At 37.3% G+C, this 16,435-nt stretch overlaps 1 protein-coding gene across 1 annotated transcript in view; it reads right to left on the bottom strand.

Annotated features, from left to right (window-relative positions):
- Rims1 (regulating synaptic membrane exocytosis 1) overlaps positions 1-16,435 on the bottom strand; it is a 547,387-nt gene that overhangs the window by 342,602 nt on the left and 188,350 nt on the right.

The following is a 16,435-nucleotide window of genomic DNA, read 5'->3' as shown; positions in this document are numbered from 1 at the left end:
CTATCTTGCCAATGCAAAGCATGACTTCAGCAAGCCTCAGAAGCCAACTTCATTTGTAACTACTGATTAGCTATGCAACATTAAGCAAATTATTCTCTCTAAAACCTAAGTGTTATGGATTTAATGTTTGTACCTCCCAAAAGGTATATGCTTAAGACTTAATCTCCAATGTAATGGATATTATTTGTAGGGGAGGCCTTTGAGTGGCAATTACCATAGAGGACTAGGTAACCTGGCCTCATGGGATGAATGGGGCAGGGCAAAGATCAGGAAGAGAAAGTATAATTTTCTCTTTCCCTACAATATTGAGGGCACAGTGATGAGCTGGCCATCCACAACACAAGGAAGTGAACTGTAACCAGGGAACTACATTAATAGATGCCTGGATCTTTGCACTCTGTAGCTTCCAGAACTAAGAAATAGAGTCTTGTGGTTTAAAACACCCACTGTATACATTTTGTTATGGAAGCTTGAATGGACTGATACACAATGTTTCATTATTTGTAAAAGGATGAGAAGATTTTTTACCCAAGGTCTAAATGAAATAAGCTAAAAGGTTTAGCACTATGTCCTGAACATGTAAACGTGCTTAGTAACTAATAAAAGTATTAGTGTAATTTAAATTTTTCTTAAACCATAGGAATAACATGAAAAATTTTAATGAGTAATGATTTTTTAAAATACTTAGTTTGCCAGTGAATATTTAATATTACCAAAAATATAGATCATATATACTTACAGTGAACAAAGGGGTTACAAACTGACAGTGAACTGAAATAAATGACTAGAAAAATTCATCTTCAAGACAGAAACATGATGCCTGAAATCCTAGTTACATAGGAGGGTGTAATAGGAAGATCAAAATGCAAAACTACCCTAGATAAAAAAGCCCATGAAATTTTATCTTTGTACAACTTCCTAAACATAATAACAAGAAGAATAACTAGTAAAAAAAAAAGTATGGGTAGAAGTGTCACTCAAGTGGTTGAGTGCCAGCAGAGCAAGCAAGGTATGCAATGTAAAGCTCTGAGCTCAAACCTGGTACTGCCCCAAAACCATCTTCAGTGATATTAACATATTTGAGAGCAAGTAAAATTAATTCTGCTCTTTCCCAGCTATCGACATGCCATTTCAGCCACGTCCACACTCCTGTTTTTTTTTCGAGAAATTCTTTATTTTCTATTTGGTTGGCTATATAAAAAGTTTAGTCTAAAAATACTAGATTTCATAGGAGAATTCTATGAAAACAACCCTTAATAATTAAAAAATATTAAGATACTAGATAGATATAGCTTCCAGATTGGTATGTCTATGCATATATCATGAAATATATAGACTTAGGGAGAAAATGAATTATGTTGAAAGGTTATCAAAATTGTAAATACAGTAGTATGTGTGGCCATTTTAAGTTCTTAGAGACATAGAAGAGAATACTTTTTAAATAAACCATGGAAGATAATTTTTCTATAGTTTAGGGGATGATTTTTATTTTATTATTTTATTCTATTTTTCATGTTTTGATCAAGTTAATGGAGTTAATGAAAAGACTATTGTCCAGAGAAGTTGATTAAACACATAAAGGCAGGGTCAAAGGAACCCAGGCCTTTCAGTCATTAGCAGGACACTGGGTTTAGCTCAGTGGATCACCCATTTGAACAGTAATTTGATCTGGACCCAACAATTAACATGTTTTCTTTTATGAAATTAAACATATCAATTTTTCAATAGTTAGAAGCCATCGGGTGCCCAGTGTTAAATTACATGTGAAAGACAAAGTGAGAATTACATCTGATGGATGGTAGAGAGATTTTTTTTTAAACCCTCATTGTTTGGCACGAGGAATATTTTTTATCTCAATTGTGTTTTGCTCTTATATATGAATTCAGCTCAGTAGCGAATTCATGCAGCATTCAGTGGTTTTCTCATTATATATTGTGCTAGGCAATGAATCTCAGTCTTAAGCTTCATGTATCTGTTCTGATTTCATCGAGATGAGTGCTCAGTTCTGGCAAGGATATGATTTGAATTTTATTTGTATGAGAAACCAGTGCAGATTCACACAAAAAGAGGCATTTAAGAGTGACAATAGCTAAGACACAAAAGATGATTTCTAGTTTAAATTTTGCAGGTGCTAAAAAACAAAAACAAAAACAAAAATGGATGTGATGATAGAAATACAAGAAAGGAGCATAGGTTTAAAGAGACACTAGTGAGTATTTTAGATAATTTTCACCATAGACAGGGCTGTCAAATGCCCTTTGGAAAGTTCCAAACTTCTTTCTTTCTTTATCTTACCCTCTCAAAATTTGTAAAACAATAAATACTGCCTTAAACTTATTGGAGAACCTGAGAATAACAAAAGGTATATTTAGATTGTAATTCCAGCAGCACGAGAGCTCTGTCTGTTTTGCTTATTGATATATCCCCCAAAAGCTATAATAATGGACAAGTTTAATATGGATTTGTTGTTTTTGTTTGTTTTGGGGATGGTAATGGGGCTTGAACTCATGGCTTGGGCCATGTCCCTTTCCTTCTTTGCTCAAGGCTGCCTGGCACACTACCATTTGAGCTGCACCGCAGCATCTGGCCTTATGGTAGTTAATTGGAGATAAGTACCTCATGGAATTCTTTGCCTGGACTGGTTTCTAACCACTATCCTCAGATCTTAGCCAACTGAGTAGTTAGAATTACAGGTATGAGCGGCTGGCACCAGGCAATATGGATTTGTTGAAAGAATGAATGTTGGGGAGCCTTTTAAGTTGGAGAAAGCCCAAGAAATTTCCAGTGGTATCTTATGGCTGAGCAATCCAAAGATAAAGTTGTTATAGACAAAAGTTGACATTAATTTCTGTGTTACAGATCTGCCAGCTATTTGAGGACAATGACCTTATTTTCATTCAACATCATGTCTTGCTTAGAACAGTGGCTTCCCATAGTAGGTGTGTGGGAGAATAACTTCTCTGACCAGTGGAAAACTTAGTCTAGGCACAGAAGTTCTGATGCCTTATTAGTAAACTAATAGGCCTTGGGGAAAAATCTCCATTAAGGGTCTCCTGTGTTTGATGGCCAAAGGAAGCCACCTTTGTCATGAGATTCCCCCCAGCCCCCACCCCCTGTACAAAGCCTCCCTGGAGAGACTTGCTTGACCAGCTGCATTAGGGAAAGCTCTTCACTGTAAATAGGGAAGACTCTTGACAGTATATAGGGAAGTCTCTTTACAGTTAATAGAGAAGTCTTGGTCAAAGTCTTGAGGAAATAGTAGCTAGGTAATAAAGTTCTGCCTTGACTGGTTTATTCCTCTGTTTTGATATCAACAATCTTTGTAGTAACTCAGCTCTTTGAAATAGCTCAGCCCTTAGTAGTAAACACTCTTTGAAGTAGCCACCTTTTGTAGTAGGAAAACTTTTGTATTAGTTTCCTTCCTCCCAGTAGTAAGATCCTCAACTTTAGTATTTGAAATGGATATCATGCTGTATTAATTTTTACCCTTGAAGTTGTGCATTCATTTCTAACCCTATATAAGCCCTGGCCCTCCTGAAATAAAGTGTGCATTGGTCTACTCGCCTCTGCATCCCCCATGTCCTGACTACGGTTGCAGTTACCTGGGTCCAACATAGGTGTTCCTTTATTGTTGAATGAATAATGGATGAAATATATCCTAACAAATATTCAAGCCTCTCAGCATCATTCCAACTAGACTTTGAAAACACTTCCCAGGGAGATATAGGATGCTTCAAAGAGGTTTAAAATTCCATATTTACCAGATTTAGCATGGCATTCTTTGATGTTGAGCCGTTATGTGGGCACTCTCCATCTCCATTATAGACCTTACCCTATTGGCTTGTTCAGAATAAATGGAATCCTTTCTTTCATAGGACATTGATACAAAGACTTGCCATCTTTTCTCCGCTATGTCCCCTCCAAGTCTCCTTTTCCCCAGGTGAAGCCATTTATAATTTGGCATGATTTTATACATCTTTGCCATCCTAATAGCTCTCCCTGAAACAACTTCAGATAAGTAGGACAGTTTAAATCTAAACAAATTATTTAGGTGCATTCTTACCCTTCCTTATTTTATATACTATATTCTTATTTATAGATCCCTATCACCTCAGTTTTCTTTTTGTCAGCCATAATCACATCATTGACACATATTTGAATTTACTGTCCACTAAACCCCTACATTTTCAGGAGCTAAATTGCTTATAATTATGTTCCTGTATTATTTAGATTATCATGTAGATTTTTCTCTCTTACCTATTACAAACTATCTTTCTCTGCTGGTCTGTTCCTTCAGTCTGACCAGAATGGGAATGTGATGAATTCAGATATTCCTGTCATGTATAAACAATGAATTTTCTCTAATTTCAGAGATCTGCAAACATTTTCTGTTTTTTGTTTTTATCTGTCTGTCTGTTTGTTGTGCCAGTACTAAGTCATGAAATCAGGGCCTGGATGCTGTCCCTTAGCTTTTCTGTTCAAGGCCAAGACTCTACCATTTGGGCAACAATTCCATTTCTGGCATTTTTGGTGGTTAATTGGAAAGATAAGAGTCTCATCGACTTTTTCTATTAAGGCCAGCTTTGAACCTTGATCCTCAGATCTCAGCCTCCCAAGTAGGTAAGATTATAGGCATGAGCCACCAGTGCTCAGTGTACCAGTATAGTAAACATTTTAGGCTGTGCATCCTGTATAGTTTCTGCTCTGACTATTCAACCTGCCATTGTGCTGCCATCTGAAACAAATGAAGACAGCTCTGTTCCAAAAATATATATACTTACTTGTACACACTGACATTTAAATTTAATATAAGTTTCCTAATACAAAGTGTTACACTTTGGTAGAAGAAAATAAAAAGAAGTATAGCACTTGGTAGTAGGAAATTTTGATTTTCTTCAATCATTTAAAAATATAAAAGCCATTCCTATTTTATAAGCTTTCCAAAAACATGTAGTAGGCTGGATTTGGCCTTTGAGCCACAGTTTGGTGACTCGAAACTAAATCATTACCCAAAGTAATACGTATGTACACCAGCGTCTTTGTCACAACTCCTCCTCGACATGCACGCATTCTTCAGAATCCAGGATAAACAACAAAATGGACTGAGAAATACTACAAACTTAAACACTGGGGCAAGCCTTCAAAACTATTCAGTAGTTCAGTGGTTAGGGATATTCCCAGGAATGCGTATCACAAAATTACTTCCTGGTGCCTCTTCTCTCCAAGTTCTAAAATTAGATTTTGTTTTGTTAACAAGAATTTTCTGAATTTCTTTGGAAGAGCATCTATATTGTTTTACATGACTGAGCAATAGGAATATAATGATGAACAAGAATGTACTATTATACTTGTATTAATATGTTTCATTGTAGTGTTATATTTGGTTTAAATTCCCTTTCCTCCAATCACTTGTAAATTCTTTAGGAATAATACTATCATATCATTCACAATCAAATACAATAAGAGTTAATTAATATATGACATTAAAATGACTCACTTATTTTCCATTTTGTGTACTTTTAGTCTACCTAATTTATAAAATGATCCAAGATTTTTCTTGGTATGTGAAGCTTTACATGGTGTTGCTTAAGATGTAGAATCTTGTCTCACATGGACTACTTTAGTTATTTAATTATGTTCATTAAATAAATTAATATAAAATAATTACATCTAAGGTGATAAGTGAAGAGATGGGAACATTTGATAATTGAAAATAATTTGTCAAATTAAAACACATATAGAAGCTGGGTGCTAGTGGCTCATGCCTGTAGTGCTACTCAAGAGGCTGAGATATGAGGATCACAGTTTGAAGCCAGCTCAAGCAAGAAAGTCTGAGATTTTTATCTCCAAGAAACAAAAACCAGAGGTGGAGGTGTGGCTCACATGGTAGAGTGAGAGCTTTGAGTGAAAAAGCCATGCAAGAGCTTGAGGCTCTGAGTTCAAGCCTACTACAAGCACAAAACAAGCAACCAACATATACAGCAATTTGCCAACATGGTAAAAGTGCTTATTTTCCAGAGAGTGACAATTCATGTTGCTCTTTTGAGCAGCAAATCTCCACTTCTACCTCACCTCATCACACAACTGAAGCCAAATGTAAATCAAACATGAATGAAAATCAAAGCCAAGAAACCTTGGATGGATCTGATGGGTTTCGACTGCTCTCTTGATCTAATCTAAAATGTCAACCCTATGCTTCAGTTTATTGGTGAAAGTGAAAATCATATGATTATACCCATGCTCAAAGATACTGGGGGAATAAAAAGGGAGAGCATCTTTCCAGGGGATCAGGGAAAAATAAGATTTTGAGCAGCCAGACACAGATTGCAGTGTGGGCTATATTAATGCATGTGCTCAAAATACAAAGCACTAGTTGCAAATGTGAAAAAAATAAAAACCATTGCACCATTCTGACAAATCCTAAGGTATATATTCATTTCTTTGTTGTTGCAGCACAGAAGCTGTGGCTAGTTTAAATTCTTCTTCCACTCAGCATTAACAGCACATAGCACCTCCGTGCCTCTGGAATCCCTTAGAGCAGTAAAATCAGCAGCAGGAAAATCCAGCTCTTCATTCTCCCCTTCTGCCCAATATGATGCAGTATTAAACTCATGCCTCCATAGCAAGCCAATGCTGCATTCATTTCTTTAGCTATGACAACCATCGTTAGCTTCCAATGCCTCGTACTCATGCCATTATTCCAAACATCTCAGCTTCTACTGCAGCCTCAACTACTCTTTCTCTGGGTGCTTCACTTCAGCCTCTTTCAGCCATCCCCCCAATTCCTGGCACCTCATGAGTTGATCTCAAGACTCTACATTTTGTTGTCCACCCCCTGTTGCAAGTCTGGCCTTCTCCCTTCAGTCTGCTTGTTGCTTTGAATGATATCTCCCTCCTTTACTTTCCCTACTCTTCTACTTTGCCCAGCTTTGTTGCTATCTGTTTCGCTGTCACACGACAGTGTTCTGCTTCAGAGGACAGCTAAGCACACCAACAATTAGTGACTAAGAAGAAAAGGAGGATTTTTAATCTATTAGCAGTTAAGCATGGTGAATTTCAGTGAGCAAAATGATTTCAAAGTGGTTTGTATAACAACCATTGATACCCTGTAATGGAAAAATTAATTTTAAAAACCTACAAACAAAAAAGAAGAAAGCATTGAGGGTGGATATCTTGGCAGTGATTAAGGGGGCATATGGTACATAGTAGAATAACACTGAATATTAGAACATTCAGTTTGGTTCTAGAATGTTAGATACTAGAGATCAAAAAATGGTTCTATGCTCTCAGAGATTTTCTATCTTCTAAACATGAATCTTACTTGCCTATCAGTGAGATCAATGAAACTAATTCTGTTCATCTTTTCAGCCATGCACCAGTGGCTCATATCTATAATTGTAGCTACTCAGGATGCTAAGTGCTGAGCATCCCATTAGGTTAGCTGGGGCAGGAAAGTCTGTGAGACTCTTATCTATAGCAAAAAGCTAGGTGTGGAACATTAATTGTATAAAAGGGTTTCATCTCTCTATTTCACATGCGCATACTGAACTACAGCACTTGGGTAAATTATAGAGATTAAAAAGTCAAGAGAGGGATTTATTTGCAGAAGAGAATTTAAGAGTAGAGACTAGGACCTGTTAGGTTTGCAATGTCCACTGGGTATCCTATGAAGATGTTAAATAAGCTATTATTTGTGATTACTGTAACATCAAGAAAGCAGTTAAAGATAGACATATACATGAAAGACTTGTCTGGTGTTCGTATTGTTCTAAGATGTAGGAACTATTATTATTTCCTTTTACAAAAAAGAAAACAGGCTTGGAAAAACTAAATTATTTGCTACTAAGCACAGAAGAAAATTATAAAAAAAAAAGAGAGAAAAAGGATCTAAATAGTTTTTTTTTATAAATAGCTGGACTCATATCTAAATTGCCTGAGAGGATAAATCTATGTGTACTCAAAAGAAAAATATTTGAAAATTCCTGATGTCAGAACAACCTTGGTTATTGACCGACACTACTGCACAGCATTAATTATAATAATGAATAGCCTCAAAAAGATGAGTCTGGTTTTCCAATCAGTAAACTGCAACAAAACATTTCAACAAGTCACAGGTAATGTAAGTTTCATTTGCCAAAGATAAACCTGGAAAGCAAGGAACGAAAGGAAGCAAATTAAAGAAGGCAAATACATACATTTTTTTTTCATCTCAGTATCTACAGATTTAAAGGGGACATTGAAAACTATAAAAATGCACGATGGTAATGATAATGAATCAATTTAGCGCACTCCTGTGGCTCTTGGCTATATTTAAATGTTTCAAGAAAGAGAACTGGCTAAATCCTTAGTATAATCTGAGTTTTTCAATGTCTTTCACCTGTCTATGTAGAACCACTTTGGAGAATGAATTGAGTGAAATGAAGCCATTGCTTCTGCATTATATAATCATGGAGCATTCCCAACACAAAACAAATTCAGTTGGATCAGCACCAGCTAGTATTTCTTTCCTCTGCTTCTTATTCTGTTATTTCTTTCTTTACATCATTAGTGATTTCAATATATCAATTGCTTATTTTTTAATTATTGTAAATAATGTCTTTATCTGGTTCCAGAGCTTGAATTTGAATTTTGTCTCCAACACTTTACCCTTGTGGTCAAAGACTGTCAAGAATTTCTGTGTGCTTTATGCAAAGAAACTGTCAGATGAAAAATGGAGATAATCAAGTCCTGCTCATGTGGTTACTATGAAAATTAATTGAAATAAGGCAGGTAAAATTCCTGAAAACCTACCTGCAATAAAGTAAGGGATTAATGAAAGTCTTATTACTGTTATGAGGATTATTTCCATCATTTTGCAGGTACTTTGAATTCTGTTCCTTGTTTCACTTTCTAAATAAGAGGAAGAAACAAATATAACAAAAAGATTAAATATTTTAAAAAGCTAATATTTTTACTATTGAAATGTCAATGGTGAAGGGGATGTTTGAGAACTCTTTAAATTTTATTAGTGAACTCAGGTAGTGCCAACTCTCTTTGAATTGAACTCAGAACCTTGGGTTCTTGATGGGCTTTTTCACTCAAGGCTGACACTTTACCATTTGAGGCATGCCCCGTTTTCAGCTTTTTGCTGGTTAATTGGCTAAAAGAGCCTCACAGAATTTTGTAAATGAGCCGGCTGCAAACTGCAATCTTCAGGATTCTGCCTCCTAAGTAAACAGAATTACAATCATAGTCCACAAATGCCTGGCTCAATTCTCCTTTCACATAAGATTTTAGCAAATTTTAACAGGATATGATCACTCAATATTTCATAATTCTTCCTTCTGCCAATGTACTGGCAACCCTGTTTGCAGCTAAAAGATGACTTTTGGCAAGAGTTTAGCAATCATTGAGATATGGTAAAAATCACTCTCAAGCTAGGGTTGGTGAAAGACCAATTCAAATCCAGTGACTCTTACACTGTCATTTGCCATTTCTACCCACAATGATTTCTATAGACATTTATCACCAAGGGCTATTTTCTAATGATAGGTGATTAATAGCTAATCATATCACTATCAGTGAAATCAATGACATGAGTGGATTTTTTTCTGTGTTCATGTACAGGATATTTCTACTTTGATTTTACAGATTATACTCAGTCATTTAGGTTACTGTCTCTGCCTCCATTTTCTCAGAAAACAACTTTCAAAATCATTGTTTTCAGGCTGGGAATGTGGCTTAGTGGTAGAGTGCTTGTCTAGCATGCATGAAGCCCTGGGTTCAATTCCTCAGCATCGCATAAACAGAAAAGGCCAGAAGTGGTACTGAGGCTCAAGTGGTAGAGTGTGAGCCTTGAGCAAAAAGAAGCCAGAGACAGTGCTCAGGCCCTGAGTCCAAGTTCCAGGACTGGAAAAATAATAATTTTTAAAAAAGCATCGTTTTCACAAAGATGACAAGTGACAAGAACATGGATGGGGGCTGGGGATATGGCCTAGTGGCAAGAGTGCTTGCCTCATATACATTAGGCCCTGGGTTCCGTTCCCCAGCACCACATATACAGAAAACGGCCAGAAGTGGCGCTGTGTGGCTCAAGTGGCAGAGTGCTAGCCTTGAGCAAGAAGAAGCCAGGGACAGTGCTCAGGCCCTGAGTCCAAGCCCCAGGACTGGCCAAAAAAAAAAAAAAAAGAACATGGATGGTTTTGCTGAAAGAATGTAGAGCCAATGCAATCTATTGAGAAAATGCTGTGGCTTTGGAAGGCTGCAAGAAGTCAGAGCCTGGGCCAGCAAGGGCAAGGATGATAAACGTGCAGAGCCCCAGTGGAAAGCACAAGGAAGTTCTAGAAAAGAAGGGCTACTTAGGGGCTGGGAATGTGGCCTAGTGGTAGAGTGCTTGCCTAGTATACACGAAGCCCTGGGTTCAATTCCTCAGCACTACAAAAACAGAAAAAGCCAGGAGTGGCACTGTGGCTCAAGAGATAGAGTGCCAGACTTGAGCAAAAAGAAGCCAGGGACAGTGCTCAGGCCCTGAGTCCAAGTCCCAGGACTGGCAAAAAGAAGGGCTACTTAGGTGAGTCATTAGAAGCCTAAAGTTTGAAACTATGTTCTCACATCTACTGGCCCTATAAAGGCTCCCTCCATTGAACTACTCTGTGTTTACAAATGTTCTCCAGAAACCTTCACTTTTGGGGTTCTCATAGTGCTTCCTCAATAAAAATGCCCTCCCTTCACCACCAAATTAACTTCTTCCTCATGCTTTCCCTCCTTGTTCTCTTTTCTTCCCACTCTTTTCTCTCCCTTCTTCCTCTCCACCACAGTCTGCTAGCATTACCTAATGTAGACAAAACTAGATTTTCCAGTATTGATCTTGCGCTAATCATTCTTCAATTGTCAATCTATATTTCCTTCAGAAAGATCCTTGCTCTCATTTCCTCTTGAAGTTTTGTGTGTAGTCAATGTATGACCTCCATCAAATTGTAGCTTCTCCAAGCAGATATTTTAAGTAGGACTCAGAATAAATGTTTGCATACCATTCTTTCTTCAAAACACTGAAATTAATTACCTCTTTGTAAAAGGTGATTATAGTATTAGATGACATACACCATGGCTGTGTTTCAGCAAATACATGTCTGCCAAAAGCATATGCTAACTCAAGCAGCAACATAACCCAGACATTAAATATCCAAACCAGAACCCAAATTAAAATTAAAGTCTTCACCTCACTTTCTTTCACACTGAACCTCACACCTGGATTTATGCAAAAGACTTCTAGAAGAACCTTTAGAGCCCAAGCCTTTCGATGCTGGAAGTAAAAAGAAAAGTTTTCACAACTTCATCATCATAAACTTTTATCATCATAGAGATGAAAAATAAGGTCAGTTCTTTCATTTGCCAAATGAACCTTAGTGAGGCTAAATCACTTGGTCAAAGTAATGAATGCAGCTGTGATGGGAACCATGCCATAACCTTGTATTCACAGCTTCCCGGAAATGAGCAAAACTACTCTCCTTCATCTAAATCATCCTTACCTTCCTTTCTTGCTCTCTCCCTTCCTCTCTCCTTCCCTCCTTTCATTCATTCTCCCTCCTATTTCATTCTTTCCTCTTTCCTCTCTCTCTTCCCCTTCCTTCCTTCCTTCCTTCCTTCCTTCCTTCCTTCCTTCCTTCCTTCCTTCCTTCCTTCCTTCCTTCCCCTTCCTTCCTTCCTTCCCTCCCTCCCTTTCTCTCCTCTTCCTCTATCCTTCTCCCTCCATTCTTTTCCCTTATTTTCTTCCTCCTCCTCTACTTACCTCCCTGCTCCATTTCTCCCTCAGCCTCCCCTCTCTTTCAGTTACTTTGACAAGCTTCCTATGTGTCTAGGACCATTTTGGGGTTACAGTCATGGCAAGTGACTCCAGGAAACCTTGCTCTATCACTTTCTCATCCAGAGACTGGCAAGTATATTCAGCAAGTTATGTGAAATAGGTATGGTTTATACAATCACAGGAATTATTGGATCTATGAAGGAGTAAGCAAGGCAGAGGAACTATGAGTCACATGGAATGATATGCCAGGTAGACATCTGCTTGATGGAAGGACAAGGAAGACTCAAGAGAAGGTAATACTGTCCTGAAACGACAAAAAAAAAAAAGCCTGTTCATGGGACTAGATGTCGGAGAGACTATTTGTTGAGAGTTTGAGCTTGACATTGGAGCTAGAATCTCATGTTCCCACAGAATTTCATATGTTTTGAGTCCTAAACTCTAATATCTTAGCACACGAGTACTTTTGGAGCTAGGATCTTTTCAGAGGCAATCAAATTAAAATGAAATTTGTAGGGCTGGGGATATAGCCTAGTGGCAAGAGTGCCTGCCTTGGATACACAAGGCCCTAGGTTCGATTCCCCAGCACCACATATACAGAAAACGGCCAGAAGCGGTGCTGTGGCTCAAGTGGCAGAGTGCTAGCCTTGAGCGGGAAGAAGCCAGGGACAGTGCTCAGGCCCTGAGTTCAAGGCCCAGGACTGGCCAAAAAATAAATAAATAAATAAAAATAAAAAAATAAAATGAAATTTGTAGGTTAGGGCTCAATACAATATGACTAGAGTCATTTAAGAAGAGAAGATTGGGATGTGGATAATATAAAGAGAGATAAAAGGGAAGACAGTGGGAGGATTTGGAAGGAAAGAGGTCAACAAACCAAAGGGTCCAGCCCTGTCATATATTCATCTTGCAGGATTAGCTTCTAGAACTCTAAGAAAATTAAGTTATCTTGTTATATTTATATGGACTGTACAACTTTAGACACAACCTTAGGAAACTGATCCTAATTTTAGATTTTACACATAAAATCAATACAAATATGGAGATGTGTTTTGAGATATAAGCAGTAGCCAAATCATTAAAATCTACAGTAAAAATGGTGAACCTCCACCTATAGCAAAGACATCTACATGGAACTCTCCTGCCTACTGTAGTAGGACATCACTGTGGTAGTTGAAAGTTCATTTTCTGTTCTCTCTATTTCCTTGCGCCCTTGGGCCTTGTTGCTTCTTTGGTTAGCTTGACAGGACTCACCAACATTTCTCAGCTCCTTCACATGCTCACCGAGTTCTAATCTGGCTCCTATTGGCTCTTACAGTGTGGACCTTGCTCTACATGGCCTAACAAAGCTGGGTGGCTTGGTTTTTCACTCATTGTTGAAAGGGTTGCACAAATGCTGCTGGTTGGTGTCCTTCCCAACTTCCTGCCTCTAAGCTCAGCACAGGCCACAGTGTCCAGCTCCCATTACTTGTATTTCATTACCCAACAGCTTTCTCTAAATACCCAAGCCTATTTTCCCTAAAGCATATAACATTTATGAAGTCAGGGGATTCATATTTTTTTCTCCATGACTGATGGGGCTGTACATATATATGTATATATATGTGTATATATATATGTATATGTATATATGTATGTATATATGTATATATGTATGTATATATATGTATATATGTATGTATATATATGTATATATGTATATATGCAAGTATATATGTATATATATGTATATATATATAAGGAAGGAAGGAAGGAAGGAAGGAAGGGGAAGAGAGAGGAAAGAGGAAAGAATGAAATAGGAGGGAGAATGAATGAAAGGAGGGAAGGAGAGAGGGAGGGAGAGAGCAAGAAAGGAAGGTAAGGATGATTTAGATGAAGGAGAGTAGTTTTCCTCATATATATATATATATATATATATATATATATACACACATATATATACCACATGTTTAGTGGGGTAATTGAGGATTATATTTTCACACGTACCTCAGTGGGTTTTTATTTTAATTAGAGTTAAGTTGTACATACTCTTTTTCTCTTGTACCTGTTGTTATAGGTTTACTTATTTTCCCACAAAGAAGATGTGCTGGCATTTCAGCCTTCAACTAGTTCAAAAGTTTTAATTGGAAGTAGTCTTTATAGAGTGATCAAATCAAAATAAGATCACCGAAGACGGCCCTAATCCATTATGCTATACAATAAGGAGAAATGTGGCCACAGAAAGAAGCACAGGCAGATTTAAGCTGCTGGGCTGTAAAGGGGGAGTGCCATGTGAAGCAGAGGAAGTGGGTGGAGCCATTCTTATCCCAGCTCCTCAAAGAGAGCATGGTGCCAACAATACCCGCATTTCTGAATTCTAGTATCCATGCTATGAAACAAGAACTTCTATTGATTAAAGTCACCCAGTGTTGGCATTCCTGAAGGAAATCCTGGGAAACCCATCTACCTGTGTGCTCTCTCAGTGGTAGATACTGCTGCCCCCACCCCCAAACAAACTATCTGAACTTCAACTTTCATCCCAGAGTTTGCTTAATTAAAATGTGTTCTTCCAATTAGATGGTGAGATCCTTTTAAAAATAACGAACATTTTTCTCGTTTTGAACCTTCTGAGAGTTAGCAAAATTGTCCCCTATTGCTTCATAAATATCTAAAAAGGAGGAAATATAGGGAGAGAACAAAAGGAGAGAGCAAGGAAAGAAGTGATAAAAAGACAGGATCCAAGTAGTTTGTTGTATATAAATATAGATAAATGAATAACTAATCTAGCCCAAACAAGTGAGGCAAAGATGTGGGAAAGGCCACTTAATGCTTACCATTATTGGTGTGTGTGTGTGTGTGTGTGTGTGTGTGTGTGTGTGTGCCCCACACACAAGGCCCCAATAATGGGCCTTGAACTCAGGGCCTGCTTAGGTTTTCTTGGATCAAGGTTGGCATTCTACTACTTGAACCACAGGTCTACTTCTGGCTTTTTGGTAGTTTGGGGTGATAAGAGTCTCATGATTTTTCTTTCCAGGCAGGTTTTGATTCATGATCCTCAGCTCTCAGCCTCCTGAGTAACTAGGTTTCATAGGCACAAGCTGCAGGTACACAGCTACTTCTACTCTTTTTGATAAAATAAGAAATATTATGAGAAATATGAGTCCAGTAAAGAAAATTGCCAGGCACTTTTAAAGTGCTTAATAGACTGACACTGTGTAAATTTAAATGCTATCAATTGTAGGCTAGTCCTCTATTGCAATTCTCTGTTGACAATGTCAACATCAAATCATTTCTCTTCTACTTTTCTTAAAGGTGATGCACAATTTATCTCTCCAGTCCTTACTAATATAACTGTACTAAATAACCAGATTTGTACACATTCCAATGAATATATCTATAAGGATGCAATTGTTTCTGTCTTTTAAAACAATTAACATTTCTCTCCAGGGGGAAAATATGTTATGGCATTGTAAATATTGTCTAGAATTACTAGCAATGCACTTAAAATATTAAGTGTAAAACTAGTTTGACATGACCTTTATGAATATATGTGTTGACCCACTCTGGTAGTTCTTTTCATTTTGTAGTTGGCTATATTTTCTGAGGTGTTGAAACAAGCATGGAAGAAAACTGGAGGAAGACCCTGAAGTGTAGAGTCAGCCCAAGCCCCAGCCTCTCTCTGTACTACTTTATCTATTCCCAGGTGTAGGCTTTGACGGAGAAGAACCAGAATCTCAGTGGACACAACACTGCTAACCCATATTTTCAAGGAAACATATTCTAAATATAAGCACCTGTTTTTGAGTAAGTTAATCAGACGCAATAGTCATCCTAATAAACTGCATAATTTTTTGTAATGTTTTGGAAACCATCTATAACTGGGAATGTTCCCAGTCAAATTTCACATTTAATTCTAACCTAAAATTTAACAATATACTATCATTTGGAAATAGTCTTTGTTTTGTTTTGGTGTTCTTATTGGGGCTTGAAATCAGGGCCTTGAACTTTGGTCCCTTTCTCCCCTTGAGTAGCTTGGATCAAAGGTGTTAGCCATTTGGTGCCTGGCTTGACTTGTTCTTTTATATGACTCAAGTCTAGCACTCTACAGCTTGAGCCACACCTCCACTTCCAGCTTTATGCTGGCTAATTGGAGATAAGGTTCTCTCAGATTTGTTTTCTTGGGCTAGCTTTAAGTCAAGATCCTTCAGTCTCAGGCTCATGAGAAGCTAGGATTACAGGTGTGAGCTACCAGTGTCCAATAAATAGATTTTCTATAATTGGTATATGAAGGTATTAAAATATTAATAAAGATATACTCTGGTACTTGATAGTTTCTTTTGAATTTTGTGACAGTGAGAACTATTACAAACCAAGCTACGTCATAATGATTATGGAGAAAATACATTAAACAAGAAATCCAAATATTTGATTACACAAAGGCTCTAAAGTGTCAAATAATTACATACGTCAAAAAATTCAGTATTTTAAATACACACATCTGTCATCTACCTGATTAAATTTCAAATACAAATACCAACATCCGTGTCTCATAGGATGTTAGTTACATAAAGAATGCTGGAATAACCACTTTAAGAAATTGTACCACATATATGTGATATATCAACCAAACAAGACTTAGTTATATCCTAATTGAGATAAACTTCAATGATAACCTAA

Source organism: Perognathus longimembris, chromosome 9, assembly GCF_023159225.1.
Source record: "Perognathus longimembris pacificus isolate PPM17 chromosome 9, ASM2315922v1, whole genome shotgun sequence".
Lineage (NCBI taxonomy): Eukaryota > Metazoa > Chordata > Mammalia > Rodentia > Heteromyidae > Perognathus > Perognathus longimembris.
The sequence above is the reverse complement of the archived record's forward strand: the minus strand, read 5'-3'. Positions and strand labels throughout refer to the sequence as shown.